The following is a 13,714-nucleotide window of genomic DNA, read 5'->3' as shown; positions in this document are numbered from 1 at the left end:
AAATTCCTATGACTACATGATGTATGTATGACATGATAAGGTATTTTTGTATCTTTCATAATAAGGCATGAGTGCAAAATATGATGTCATGACATATGATGGGCAAACAACGCATGGTAAATTAGCATAAATGAAATACCTAGATTATCTATCTAAGTATCCTTAATCCTTAGCTAAATTAAAATTTAAAACCTAGATTGCCCACTATTTCCCAAGAAAATGGGCACAATTTACTCTTCCAAGAGTAACAAAATAAATTAAGGCTTAAGTTTGTTGGAGTGTATACTAAAAGCCTAGCTTTTGTAAACATTTATTTGTTAAAATGAAAGAATCACATTGGTCAATATCTGTATTTATTAAATGTAATTGTTCAATTAATTTATATAGTAGACAACATGGAGTGTGGTGTCACACTCAGAAGATCATGTTGTCGGTTCTCTATAAATTATAAACAGTTGCTCGCGACTAAGATAGAAAGAAGCAAACTATCAGTATAGTCGTAGTGTAATTAAGTATTAGTTTATCTTGACTAATAAATTACACTAATACACTTTAAGTATATTGAGTAGGATCATTTAGGTATATTCTTTTGTACTGACTTAGTAAAAGAACTAAACCTTAGTTATTATGGAAGTGTGTGCTCTTAATCCTAATATAATAACAAGCACATATATTTAATATTTATTTCTTTGATTTATCAAAGGGTGAGGTTTAGCTCGATAAATCAATATGCCCGATAAGTTGGGAAATTATATTACTTATAGTGTGTGTTGTTGATTATAGAAGAAATTTGTGTCCTAGTTATCTAGGTTGAGAATGTCCCCAAGAGGAGCTCATAAGGATTGTCATGTTAAAACCTGCAGGTGGACCTAGTCCGACATGAAAATAAAGTTGAGTGGTACTACTCTTGGAGCTAGATATTAATTAAGTGAGTTGTCAGTAACTTACTTAATTAGTGGACATTTGTAATCTTAAACACAGGGAGACTAACACACTTATGATAAGAAGGAGTCCATAATGTAATTTGGGATTGGTGCGGTAGTGCGGTAATAACTCTCTAGTGGAATGAGTTATTATCGATGAACTTGAGTTGTATGTTCGGGGCGAACACGGGATACTCAAGCTCATCGGAAGGCCAAAACCAATTTCTTCTCTAGGTCCCTGTCGTAGCCTCATTATAGCCTCAAGTCTATCCAAATGTAAGACTCTTCTTGGTGTCCAAGAAGGGGGCCAGACCATTGCTTGGTGACCAAGCAATGGCCGGCCACATCCTCTTGAAAGGGGCCGACCCTATAGCTTGGTGACCAAGCTTGTAGGGGCCGACCATAATAATTCAAAAAGGGAGGGTTGTTTTGAATTTTTAAAAGTCTTCTCTTTGTAGAAAACTATAAGTTTTAAAAGAGATATTTTAATTTTTAAAACTTTCCTTATTTGAATTAGGCCACATGTTTAAATAGAGAGTTTAAAAGATTTTAAAACTTTCCTTTTTTAACCATCCTTATGGTTTAAGAAAAAAAAAAGGAAAAGAAGTTTTAAAATTTAAATTTTCTATCACCATGTTTAAAAAGGAAATTTTATGAGAGTTTTAAAATTTTAAAACATGGTTTTAATTTTTAGAAACTTTCCTTTTTAAACTCATACTTTAGGAAAGAGAGCTTGTAAATTTTATAAGAGGATTTCTTCTTGTAAAATTTTTAAAAAATTATTTTTCCTTTCCTTTTAATTGTGGTCGGCCACCTTGCTTGGTGCCCAAGCAAGGGCCGGCCAATAGGATTAAACTAAATTCAATCCTAAACCAAATAGGATTGATCATAACCATTGATTGGTAATTGATTCAATCAAGAGGAAAGAAAAGGAAAAATAAAAAAGGAAAAGAAAAAACTCTTGGATGATTTTATTTTTTGTAAAAGGTTTTTCCTTATTTACCTTGGGCAAGTAATATAAAAGAAGGGGTGAGGGGGCTTCATGAGACACAACTCTTATTCTTTTGCTTGGGTGATCTCTTGGTGGCCGGCCCTCTCCCTTCTTCCTCTCCCTTTGCTCTCTTCTCCTTGGTGGTGGTGGTGGCCGGATTTTAGAAGAAGAAGGAGGAAGCTTTTGGGTGGTGTTCATCTTGGAGGATCGTCGCTCACACGACGTCCAAGGCGAGGCGAGGAATACGGCAGAAGATCTTGAGGTCATTAGCTTACAAAGAGAAGGTATAACTAGTATTTTTCTTCCGCATCATACTAGTTATTTTTCTTTGTATGAATTCTAAATACAAGAGGCAATTAGATCTAGTTTATCAAATTTATTTTTCGATTTTGTGTTTTCTTCTTTTTCGAATTTGTGATTCGATTGTTCTTTTTGGTTAACCTAAAGTTATTTAAGGAAATAAATATTAGCTTTCCTTAAAAGGCTTTGCTTAGGCGGTGGTGGTTGCTCCCATATCCAAGAAGGTCATATGCCTCGCCATGCAGTCCTAGAAGCTAATTTTGGAAATTAATATTTATGGAATTAATAATTTAGGTAGATTTGAATCAATAGTGTTAAGTTCCGCTTGCGATTCAAATCTAAATCATTAAGAACAGATAAGTTAAATTTGGAATCAATGATGTTAAGTTCCGTCTGCGATTCCTGATTTAATTTCTAAAGAACACAATAGGTTATTTAAGGAAAGGTTCGACACTTGTACAAAAATTTTTGTACAGTGGAACCGGTACGTTTTCCTAGGATTAACCAACAATTGGTATCAGAGCTAGGGTTTGCCTCTGTGTATTTTTAGAATTCAAATAGGTTATGCACATATCATGCATAATTTAGGCAGGAAAATAGTAGGATGTGCTAACTCTTTGGTTGCGGGCTCCAACTATTATGGCTTATTGATATTGTGTGTGATTGGACCCTTGGACATGTCAAGGGCATTATTTGTATGCATGATTGTATGTATAAAATACACCAGGAGCTGTATTATTTTTAGAATTTTATTTTTGTTCGATCTAGAATACATGTACATTCCCTTGTGGAATATAGGATCGATATATGCAAAATTCTATTTTTGTCGCGGATCGAATTCTTGCAAGGCGTGGTACTTTTGGAGCACCAGAGGCGCAGCAGAATAAGAAGCAAGAAGGATGCGACAACTCGACCCGATGGCGGTGGATAAAGATGGCAGCAGCTAGGGTTGGAGCATACTGAAGACAGTGATGGAAAAGACCATAATAGTTGGAAAATTAATTTCTAAATTTATTGCTTTTATTTACTGTGATGTTTATATGCATGTGATGTATGCTAGCATAGGTTAAAATCCTCATTTCTAAATAACTAAGTGGGAGAGAGATTTTAATAAATTCCATGGTCTCCATTACTGGTTTGTAAGTGATGCAACAAGCTTGTGTGTTGGCTCTGAGTGCCTCCCTCCACAACGGATGAGTTTGTTGCGGATCACTAGATCAAACTTCCTTTTATGGATGGTTAAAGGAAATTATTTAGGAGCGTGTGATCTTCTCCAACTAAAGGGGCACAATCCTATTTAATGGACTTAGTATCAAGTAATGGTATACACTTAGACGCATTCAATAGTATCCTCCCCAACAGAGTCACTGCTATTATCTTGTCTGACCAAAGTGAAACCAACTATTAATTTTATTTGTCATAAAGTTAGGATGACAAGATAATAAAATTAATGGGTCACATCCTCCTCTTACAAATGATGAATTTGTATACGTCCACACTAACGTGGCATGCAATATTCACGGTGATTTGAGGTGTTGGTTAATTTAAAATAGTATTGTTTGAGGAATCAATATTATTCTAAATTTAGAGTCTTGACCAAAGTTTACTTTTGTGATTCTTAGGATGACTTTCAACCCACTAGCCATTATACTGAAAGAGAACAAACTTACTGGTCCCAACTATATTGATTGGAAAAGAAATCTGACATAGTTCTTGCCGAAAGCTATAAGTTTATCTTGATGAAGCTTGCTGATGCACTGACTGTGACTCTACCCCAGAGGAGATTGAGTATCATAAGAAATGGGTAAAAGCTGATGAGATGGCGCGGTGTTACATTTTGGCATCAATGTCAAATGTATTGCAACATCAGCATCAAGATTTACCAACAGCTTATGATATAATGAACAATCTCAAAGAACTCTTTGGGCACCAGAGTCGGACTGCTAGGCAAGAGACAATGAGGAAGTTAATGGCAGCCACCATGTCTGAGGGGACACACGTAAGGGATCATATCCTCAAAATGACGGCTTATCTGAATGAAATACAAGTCCTTGGAGGAGAAATCGATGGGGAAACCCAGGTCGATATAATTCTCCAAACGCTACCCAGAAGTTTTGAGCAGTTCCGCCTGAACTATAACATGAACAAAAGAGAGTATACGTTGGCGGAACTTCTGACAGAACTACAGGTAGCAGAAGGAATATTTCGTCATAGTTCTCAGATTCACTATGCTGAAAATGGTTCTACTTCTAAGTCGAAAGGCAAGAAGAAGAAGAAACAGGTCTTTTCAGCAAAGAAGGTTAATAAACCTCAGAGTACAGGACAAAAAGATGGAATGAAGAAGTCGAAAAGCAAGTGCTTCATCTGCAAGCAGACAGGGCATTGGAAGGCGGACTGTCCTCGTAGGAATCGGAACAATAAAGGTATATCTCATGCTCTAATAGTTGAAACAAGCGGTTTTCGTGGCCCGAAAAATCCAACACACTGATCATGTCTGCAATTCTTTGCAGGGGTTCCAGGAAACCTGGCGACTATTTGATGGAGAGATAACTGTCTACATGGGCAATGCTACTAAGGTGGCGGCTGTTGCAGTGGGAAACATCTACTTATCTTTTGATAGGAATAGAAATTTGATTTTAAGAAATTGTCTTTATGTACCCAGTTTTAGAAAGAATTTAATTTCAGTTTCTAAACTGTATATGGATGGATATTCAGTTTCCTTTAGTAACAATGTCGTTATAAAGAGAAATAAGGTGATTATCTGTTCTGGTGCATTGGTTGACAATTTATACACTTTAAATCCAATTTCTCCCACAAAGCAAAATATGGAAATTAATAACACATCTTCTAACTCTAATAAGAGAAAAGAACCTTCGGAAATGAACCAAACATATCTTTGGCATCTAAGACTTGGATATATTAACTTAAGTAGGATTCAAAGGCTTGTAGCCGATGGACTATTGGGTTCATTAGAGTTGGAAAATTTTCCAACATGTGAATCCTGCTTGGAAGGTAAAATGACCAAAAGACCTTTCAAGGCCAAGGGGTATAGAGCCAAAGATGCGTTAGAATTGGTCCATTCTGATTTATGTGGTCCTATGTCTATCCAGGCAAGAGGTGGTTATGAATACTTCGTCTCCTTTATAGACGATTATTTAAGATACGGATACATTTACCTGATGCGCCGCAAGTCTGAATGCTTTGACAAATTCAAAGAATATAGGGCTGATGTAGAGAAATGTCTTGGTAAAAGTATCAAGACACTACGGTCTAATCGTGGTGGCGAATACCTCTTTGGAGAGTTTAGGAATTACTTATCAGAAGTCGGGATTCAATCTCAATTGTCTGCACCTGGTACACCCCAGCAGAATGGTGTGGCAGAACAAAGGAATAGAACTCTTATGGAAATGGTTAGATCAATGATGAGTTATTCAGAATTACCGAATTCATTTTGGGATATGCTTTAGAAACAGCAGTGTACATTCTGAATATGGTACCTTCTAAAACAGTTCCTTCTACTCCCATGGAATTATGGAATGGGCGTAAGCCTAGTCTGAATCATATCCGGATATGGGGTAGTCCAGTACATGTGCTGAAGGGAGATACTGACAAGTTGGAATCACGTACAGAAGTTTGTCTGTTTGTTGGATATCCTAAGGGAACGAAAGGTGGTTTGTTTTATAATCCTAAAAATCAGAAGATCATTGTTAGCACCAATGCTCGTTTTTTAGAAGAAGATTATGTAATGAATCATAAGCCCATGAGTGAAATAGTTCCAAAAGAAATTAGAGATGACACGTCTACTTCAGTACCAACAGTACAAGATGAAGTACCACAAGAGACTGCAACACGTGTTGCACATGATACACAACCACAGACGATGCCTCGTCGTAGTGGGAGGGTTGTAAGGCAACCTGAGAGATTCATGTTTTTGGGAGAGTCTTCGGACTTGATCCCGGGTAAACATAAACCTGATCCCCGAACATATGATGAAGCACTCCAAGATATAGATGTAGTATCTTGGCAAAAGACAATGAATTCTGAAATAGAGTCTATGTACTCTAATAAGGTCTGGGAGCTTGTAGAACCATCTGATGGTGTAAAAGTCGTTGGATGCAAGTGGATCTACAAAAGAAGAAGAGGGACAGATGGGAAGGTAGAAACCTTCAAAGCAAGGCTTGTTGCGAAAGGGTATACTCAGAAAGAGGGAATCGACTATGAGGAGACTTTTTCGCCGGTAGTCATGCTTAAGTCTATCCGGATACTCTTATCCATTACTGCTCATATGGATTATGAGATTTGGCAAATGGATGTCAAGGCAGCTTTCCTTAACGGAAGTCTTGGAGAAAACATCCATATGAAGCAACCAGAAGGGTTCATTGAAAAAGGCAAAGAGCATCTAGTGTGCAAGCTTAATCGATCCATTTACGGATTGAAGCAAGCTTCAAGATCTTGGAACATTCTGTTTAACGAAGTAATCCAGTCATATGGATTTATTCAGTGTCCGGATAAGTCTTGTGTATACAAGAAGTGTAACGAAAACGTAGTGGTATTTCTTGTACTATACGTAGATGATATTTTGTTAATTGGCAACAATGTCAAGGTATTATCGGACGTAAGGGTATGGTTGTCCAAACAATTTGATATGAAGGACTTAGGAGAATGTGCACATATTCTTGGGATCAAAGTTATAAGGGATCGCAAGAAAAGAATGTTGTGTCTATCCCAAGCTTCATATATAGATACAATCCTTGCTCGTTTTAACAAGCAGAACTCCAAGAAAGGTTTCTTACCTTTTAGGCATGGAGTAGCCTTATCTAAAGAGATGTCTCCGAAGACATCAAAGGAGATTGAGGACATAAAGACAGTTCCTTATGCTTCAGCTGTAGGAAGTCTTATGTATGCAATGCTGTGTATGAGACCTGATATCTGTTTTACCGTGGGCATGGTCAGCAGATATCAGAGTAACCCTGGACAAGGACATTGGACTACGGTAAAGCATATATTGAAGTATCTGAGAAGGACTAGAGATTATATGCTAGTTTACCAAGCAGACGAGTTGCTCCCTGTGGGTTACACGGATTCGGATTTTCAATCAGATAGGGACAATAGTAAGTCAACATCAGGCTATGTGTTTACTCTAGGAGGTGGAGCCATTGCATGGAGGAGTGTTAAGCAGAAATACGTCTCGGACTCAACTATGGAAGCTAAGCATGTGGCAGCCTCTGAGGCAGCAAAAGAAGTTGTATGGCTCAGGAACTTTCTAATGGACTTAGATGTGATTCCTGGTTTACCCAAGATCATCACAATTTATTGTGATAATAGCGGTGCAGTTGCAAACTCGAAGGAACCACGAGCTCATAAGGCAAGTAAATATATTGAGCGCAAGTACCACCTGATACGAGACATCGTCAAGAGAGGAGAAGTTGTCGTCGCCAAGATTGCATCAGAAGATAACCTAGCAGATCCTTTCACAAAGGCCCTTCCGGCGAAAGATTTTGATCGGCATGTGGAGGGGATGAGAATCAGATGTAAGGCAACAGATATGGCAGCTTAGTCTTTTAGTTTAAGTGGGAGATTGTTGAAGTGTATACTAAAAGCCTAGCTTTTGTAAACATTTATTTGTTAAAATAAAAGAATCACATTGATCAATATCTGCATTTATTAAATGTAATTGTTCAATTAATTTATATAGTAGACAACATGGAGTATTGTGTCACACTCAGAAGATCATGTTGTCGGTTCTCTATAAATTATAAACAGTTGCTCGCGACTAACATAGAAAGAAGCAAACTATTAGTATAGTCATAGTGTAATTAAGTATTAGTTTATCTTGACTAATAAATTACACTAATACACTTTAAGTATATTGAGTAGGATCATTTAGGTATGTTCTTTTGTACTGACTTAGTAAAAGAACTAAACCTTAGTTATTATGGAAGTGTGTGCTCTTAATCCTAATATAATAACAAGCACATATATTTAATATTTATTTCTTTGATTTATTAAAGGGTGAGGTTTAGCTCGATAAATCAATATGCCCGATAAGTTGAGAAATTATATTACTTATAGTGTGTGTTATTGATTATAGAAGAAATATGTGTCCTAGTTATCTAGGTTGAGAATGTCCCCAAGAGGAGCTCATAAGGATTGTCATGTTAAACCCTGCAGGTGGACCTAGTCCGACATGAAAATAAAGTTGAGTGGTACTACTCTTGGAGCTAGATATTAATTAAGTGAGTTGTCAGTAACTTACTTAATTAGTGGACATTCGTAATCTTAAACACAGGGAGACTAACACACTCATGATAAGAAGGAGCCCATAATGTAATTTGGGATTGGTGCGGTAGTGCGGTAATAACTCTCTAGTGGAATGAGTTATTATCGATGAACTTGAGTTGTATGTTTGGGGCGAACACGGGATACTCAAGCTCATCGGAAGGCCAAAACCAATTTCTCCTCTAGGTCCCTGTCGTAGCCTCATTATAGCCTCAAGTCCATCTAAATATAAGGCTCTTCTTGGTGTCCAAGAAGGGGGTCGGATCATTGCTTGGTGACCAAGCAATGGTTGGCCACATCCTCTTGAAAGGGGCCGGCTCTAAAGCTTGGTGACCAAGCTTGTAGGGGCCGGCCATAATAATTCAAAAAGGGAGGGTTGTTTTAAATTTTTAAAATCTTCTCTTTGTAGAAAACTATAAGTTTTAAAAGAGAGATTTTATTTTAAAACTTTCCTTATTTGAATTAGGCCACATGTTTAAATAGAGAGTTTAAAAGATTTTAAAACTTTCTTTTTTTAACCATCCTTATGGTTTAAGAAAAAAAAAGGAAAAGAAGTTTTAAAATTTAAATTTTCTATCACCATGTTAAAAAAGGAAATTTTATGAGAGTTTTTAAATTTTAAAATATGGTTTTAATTTTTAGAAACTTTCCTTTTTTAACTCATACTTTAGGAAAGAAAGCTTGTAAATTTTATAAGAGGATTTCTTCTTGTAAAATTTTAAAAAAATTATTTTTCCTTTCCTTTTAATTGTGGTCGGCCACCTTGCTTGGTGCCCAAGCAAGGGCCGGCCAATAGGATTAAACCAAATTCAATCCTAAACCAAATAGGATTGATCATAACCATTGATTGGTGATTGATTCAATCAAGAGGAAAGAAAAGGAAAAATAAAAAGGGAAAAAGAAAAACTCTTGGATGATTTTATTTTTTGTAAAAGATTTTTCCTTATTTGCCTTGGGCAAGTAATATAAAAGAATGGGTGAGGGGGCTTCATGAGACACAACTCTTATTCTTTTGCTTGGGTGATCTCTTGGTGGTCGGCCCTCTCCCTTCTTCCTCTCCCTTTGCTCTCTTCTCCTTGGTGGTGGTGGTGGCCGGATTTTAGAAAAAGAAGGAGGAAGCTTTTGGGTGGTGTTCATCTGGGAGGATCGTCGCCCACACGACGTCCAAGGCGAGGCGAGGAATACGGCAGAAGATCTTGAGGTCATTAGCTTACAAAGAGAAGGTATAACTAGTATTTTTCTTCCGCATCATACCAGTTATTTTTCTTTGTATGAATTCTAAATACAAGAGGCAATTAGATCTAGTTTATCGAATTTATTTTTCGATTTTGTGTTTTCTTCTTTTTTGAATTTGTGATTCGATTGTTTTTTTTTGTTAACCTAAAGTTATTTAAGGAAATAAATATTAGATTTCCTTAAAAGGCTTTGCCTAGGCGGTGGTGGTTGCTCCGATATCCAAGAAGGCCATGTGTCTCGCCATGCAGTCCTGGAAGCCAATTTTGGAAATTAATATTTATGGAATTAATAATTTAGGTAGATTTGAATCAATAGTGTTAAGTTCCGCTTGCGATTCAAATCTAAACCATTAAGAACAGATAAGTTAAATTTGGAATCAATGATGTTAAGTTCCGTCTGCGATTCCTGATTTAATTTCTAAAGAACACAATAGGTTATTTAAGGAAAGGTTCGACACTTGTACAAAAAATTTTTGTATAGTGGAACCGGTTCGTTTTTCTAGGATTAACCAACAAAGTTGCCTTCAATTTCCTAAGAACATACCACAATCCCAACTTGGTAGTTCTTATGATTTTCTTAAATGTGCCAATTTAATTTAATATCAAATTTCTCACCTTATGGCACATCTTACTCTTTCCAAGAGTAACTTAATTATCCATTTCATTTTCAAAGGTTAATAATAACCTTGAAAATGCTCTCCGAGTGTCAACTTCATCAAAGTTGGGTTAACTACCCTTCTAATCGGAGTTGACACTCTCTATCCCATCTAAGGAGTAGAGAAAATGCTCCTATGAACTCAAAACCTATTAGTGCTCCTTGGATGCTCTAGGTATTCACTAGGGATAACTTCCCTAGATACCTTCCTAGTGACCTTGTTGGACTTCTTGGAAGCCTCAGTCACATTTCCTAGATCAACTCTAGGGATTGTCTCCCTTGTGATCTTCTTAGTAACTTTCTTAGACTTCTTAGAAGTCTTAATCACGTTTGTTGCAAAAATACTCTTAGGAATAACCTCCCTAGTATTTTTGACTTGACCATTTGACCTAGGGTTGGTTCCATAATTATATGGAACCATATGATAATAAGGCACATCCCTTTTAATTTTAGGTTTGTATCCCAAACCCCTATGGCCTGTGGATGACCCTTGTAGTGCTAAACCTAAGTTTTGCTCATTTTGCCCTTTTAGGATACTTTCCATCCTTTTTAGGGTCTTTTCCATTTTATCAAGTCTTGACCTCAAGACTTGATTTTATTCCCATAAATCCCTAGATTTTGATTTTTCTTTAAATCTTTGAGCATTTTTATTTCTAGGCTTATAATTATGGTCCTTAGTGTTATTGCCTAACCTTTTACCTACCTTCCTAACCCTAGGTGTGGTAGTCTTAGCATGGAGAGCCATATGTTTTTCTTTAATGCTATCATGCTCCCTATTTTTATGGTAAATAGCATTAAAATGATAAAAATTGAAATTAGCATGCTTTTTACCATTATTTAAAGGAGTATGCTCAATAAATGATACCTTTCGTTTTACCTTGGAGGCTCCCCCTTGAGTTGTGCTTCCTCCCTTAGGCTTGACCGCCTTCTTCCCCTTAAGACATTTACTTCTATAATGTCCTTTTTGGTTGCACAAGAAGTACACAATGTGCACCTTGTTCTTCTTTGTTGTGGGGGCGATCTCCTTTGGCTTCTTCTTGCCCTTAGGTGCCACTTGGCCCTTCTTTTTGGCCAATTTAGGGCATTTGCTCTTGTAATGCCCATGTTCCCTACACTCAAAACATATAATATGACTTTTATTCTTAATTGAACCATTTATACATTCATGTGTAGGGATGGTATCTTCTCCTTTTGTTCCGGAGGTAGAGGCTTCCTCTTGATCCGATAATGATGTTCCTCCAATAGATTTGACTCGACTTGTGGAGGTGGAAGCCTCTTCATCCTCTTCTTCTCTTGACCCGGATGTGGAGACTTCTTTTTCTTCTCGATCCAGTGTCAACGAAAATCGCTCCCCCTCAATCCTAGAGGTGGAGGCTTCATCATCTTCATCTTGTACATGGAACAAAGAGTATGCTCCCTCTTTGCTCTTTTCATTGCATTCCTTTGAAGATGAGACTACTTCTTCAGAAGTTGAGCATCTCTCAACTTCGGAATTCTCCTCCTCTTGGTCTTGCTCCAATGAGTCGCCCTTTTGGATTCTCCTTGACTCGGTACAGTGGAGGGGTTCTCATGAATCTTTACCAACTTGCTCCAAAGCTCCTTGGCATCCTTGAATTTCCCAACTTGAGCGAAAATATTGCTTGGCAACAAATTGACCAAAAGCTTGGTCACTTTATCATTTGCCTCGCTCCTTTGAATTTGCTCTTGACTCCATTTGCTTTTCTTGAGAAGCTTGCCCTTGGAGTTTGTTGGAGCTTCGAAGCCTTCCATGAGAGTAAACCATTGCTCTATCTCCACCATCAGGAAATTCTCGATCCTTGATCTCCAAAGATCGAAGCTCATCATGGTGAATGATGGAGGTACCCTCGTGTCGAATCCAAGTCCGTCTTGGAATTCCATGTTGAAGTTGAGCCTTTTGATGAAGTCTTTGACTTGCAGAATTGCTCCAACTTCTTCACCCTCTAGCTCGTTGCCCCTTCCGGCGATGATTTCGGTGAAGAGCGGTCTCGCTCTGATACCACTTGTTGGGACCGAAAATGAAGCTAGAGGGGGGGTGAATAGCTCGGCGCGATCTAGTGCTCGTCGTTGCTTGTTTCTTCAAAGATATGGAGTGGAAAATACAAAGAAATAAACACACAACGCTAACTCTAGGATTTACTTGGTATCCACCTCAACAAGAGGTGATTAATCCAAGGATCCACACACTCACGCACCCTCCACTATGAAAACACTCCTTTACGATAAATACTGAAGGCGGAGAAGCCTTACAAGCTCACAGTACAAGAAGAAAGGGAAGGGAGATACAATACAAGCAAAAGCTTACAAGATATGCACAAAGAACTCTAACCCTAGCTTCTTCCTCGCCTCTTGACTTGGACGTGCACCAGCACAAGCCGCCAAGAACCTTCAAGATCTGGCGTGAGAGTTGTGGAGAAACGCTGTGAAGATCTGTGTAGAGAAAGAATCGGAGCCGTGGAAGTTCTACTGAGAGAATCGCTCACCCACGGCTAAATACGACGCCAACGGTCGAATCTCAATCGATTGGATTGCTCCCAATCGATTGGGGAGGCTTTAGATCGATCGGCCGATCGATTCAGAGCGCATCTGTGCTCCTGAAAATTGCCTGGATCGATCGGTCGATCGATCCAGGGCTTATCACACAGAATCGACACTCCCAATCGATCGGCTGATCGATTGGAGGCTCCCAATCGATCGGCCGATCGATTGGGAGATGTTCTGTGCGAATGGTGATTTCCCCCAATCGATCCACTGATCGATTGGGAGGATTTCCTTCAGCGGGACTCACCCAATCGATCAGCCGATCGATTGAGCATGAGCCAATCGATCGGCTGATCGATTCATCTCCTATGTTTTGCCCAAAAACAAGTCCAAAATCCCTTACACCAACATTCGGTCAACCATGATATATTGGTTCATCATGCCTAGCATCCGGTCACCCTTTTGTCCTGCTAAGACTCCCTCACTAAGTGTCCGGTCAATCCCTTTGACCCACTTGGACTACCCAATACCAGATGTCTGATCAGCCTTGATCCATCTGGATTTCCTGTGTCTGGCTTCACTCACCATGACTTCCCTTCTGCCTAGCGTCACTCACTAGGTCTTTCACCTGACTTCACTCACCAGGACTTCCAACTGCCCGGCTTCACTCACCGGGACTTCCAACTGCCCGGCTTCACTCACCGGGACTTTCCTTCTGCCTAGATTCACTCACTAGGACTTTCCTTCTGCCTAGCTTCACTCACTAGGACTTTCCATAACTGCCTGGCTTCACTCATCAGGACTTTTCACCTGGCTTCACACACCAGGATTT

The sequence above is a fragment of the Zingiber officinale genome, chromosome 8B (assembly GCF_018446385.1).
Source record: "Zingiber officinale cultivar Zhangliang chromosome 8B, Zo_v1.1, whole genome shotgun sequence".
Taxonomy (NCBI): Eukaryota; Viridiplantae; Streptophyta; class Magnoliopsida; order Zingiberales; family Zingiberaceae; genus Zingiber; species Zingiber officinale.
The sequence above is the reverse complement of the archived record's forward strand: the minus strand, read 5'-3'. Positions refer to the sequence as shown.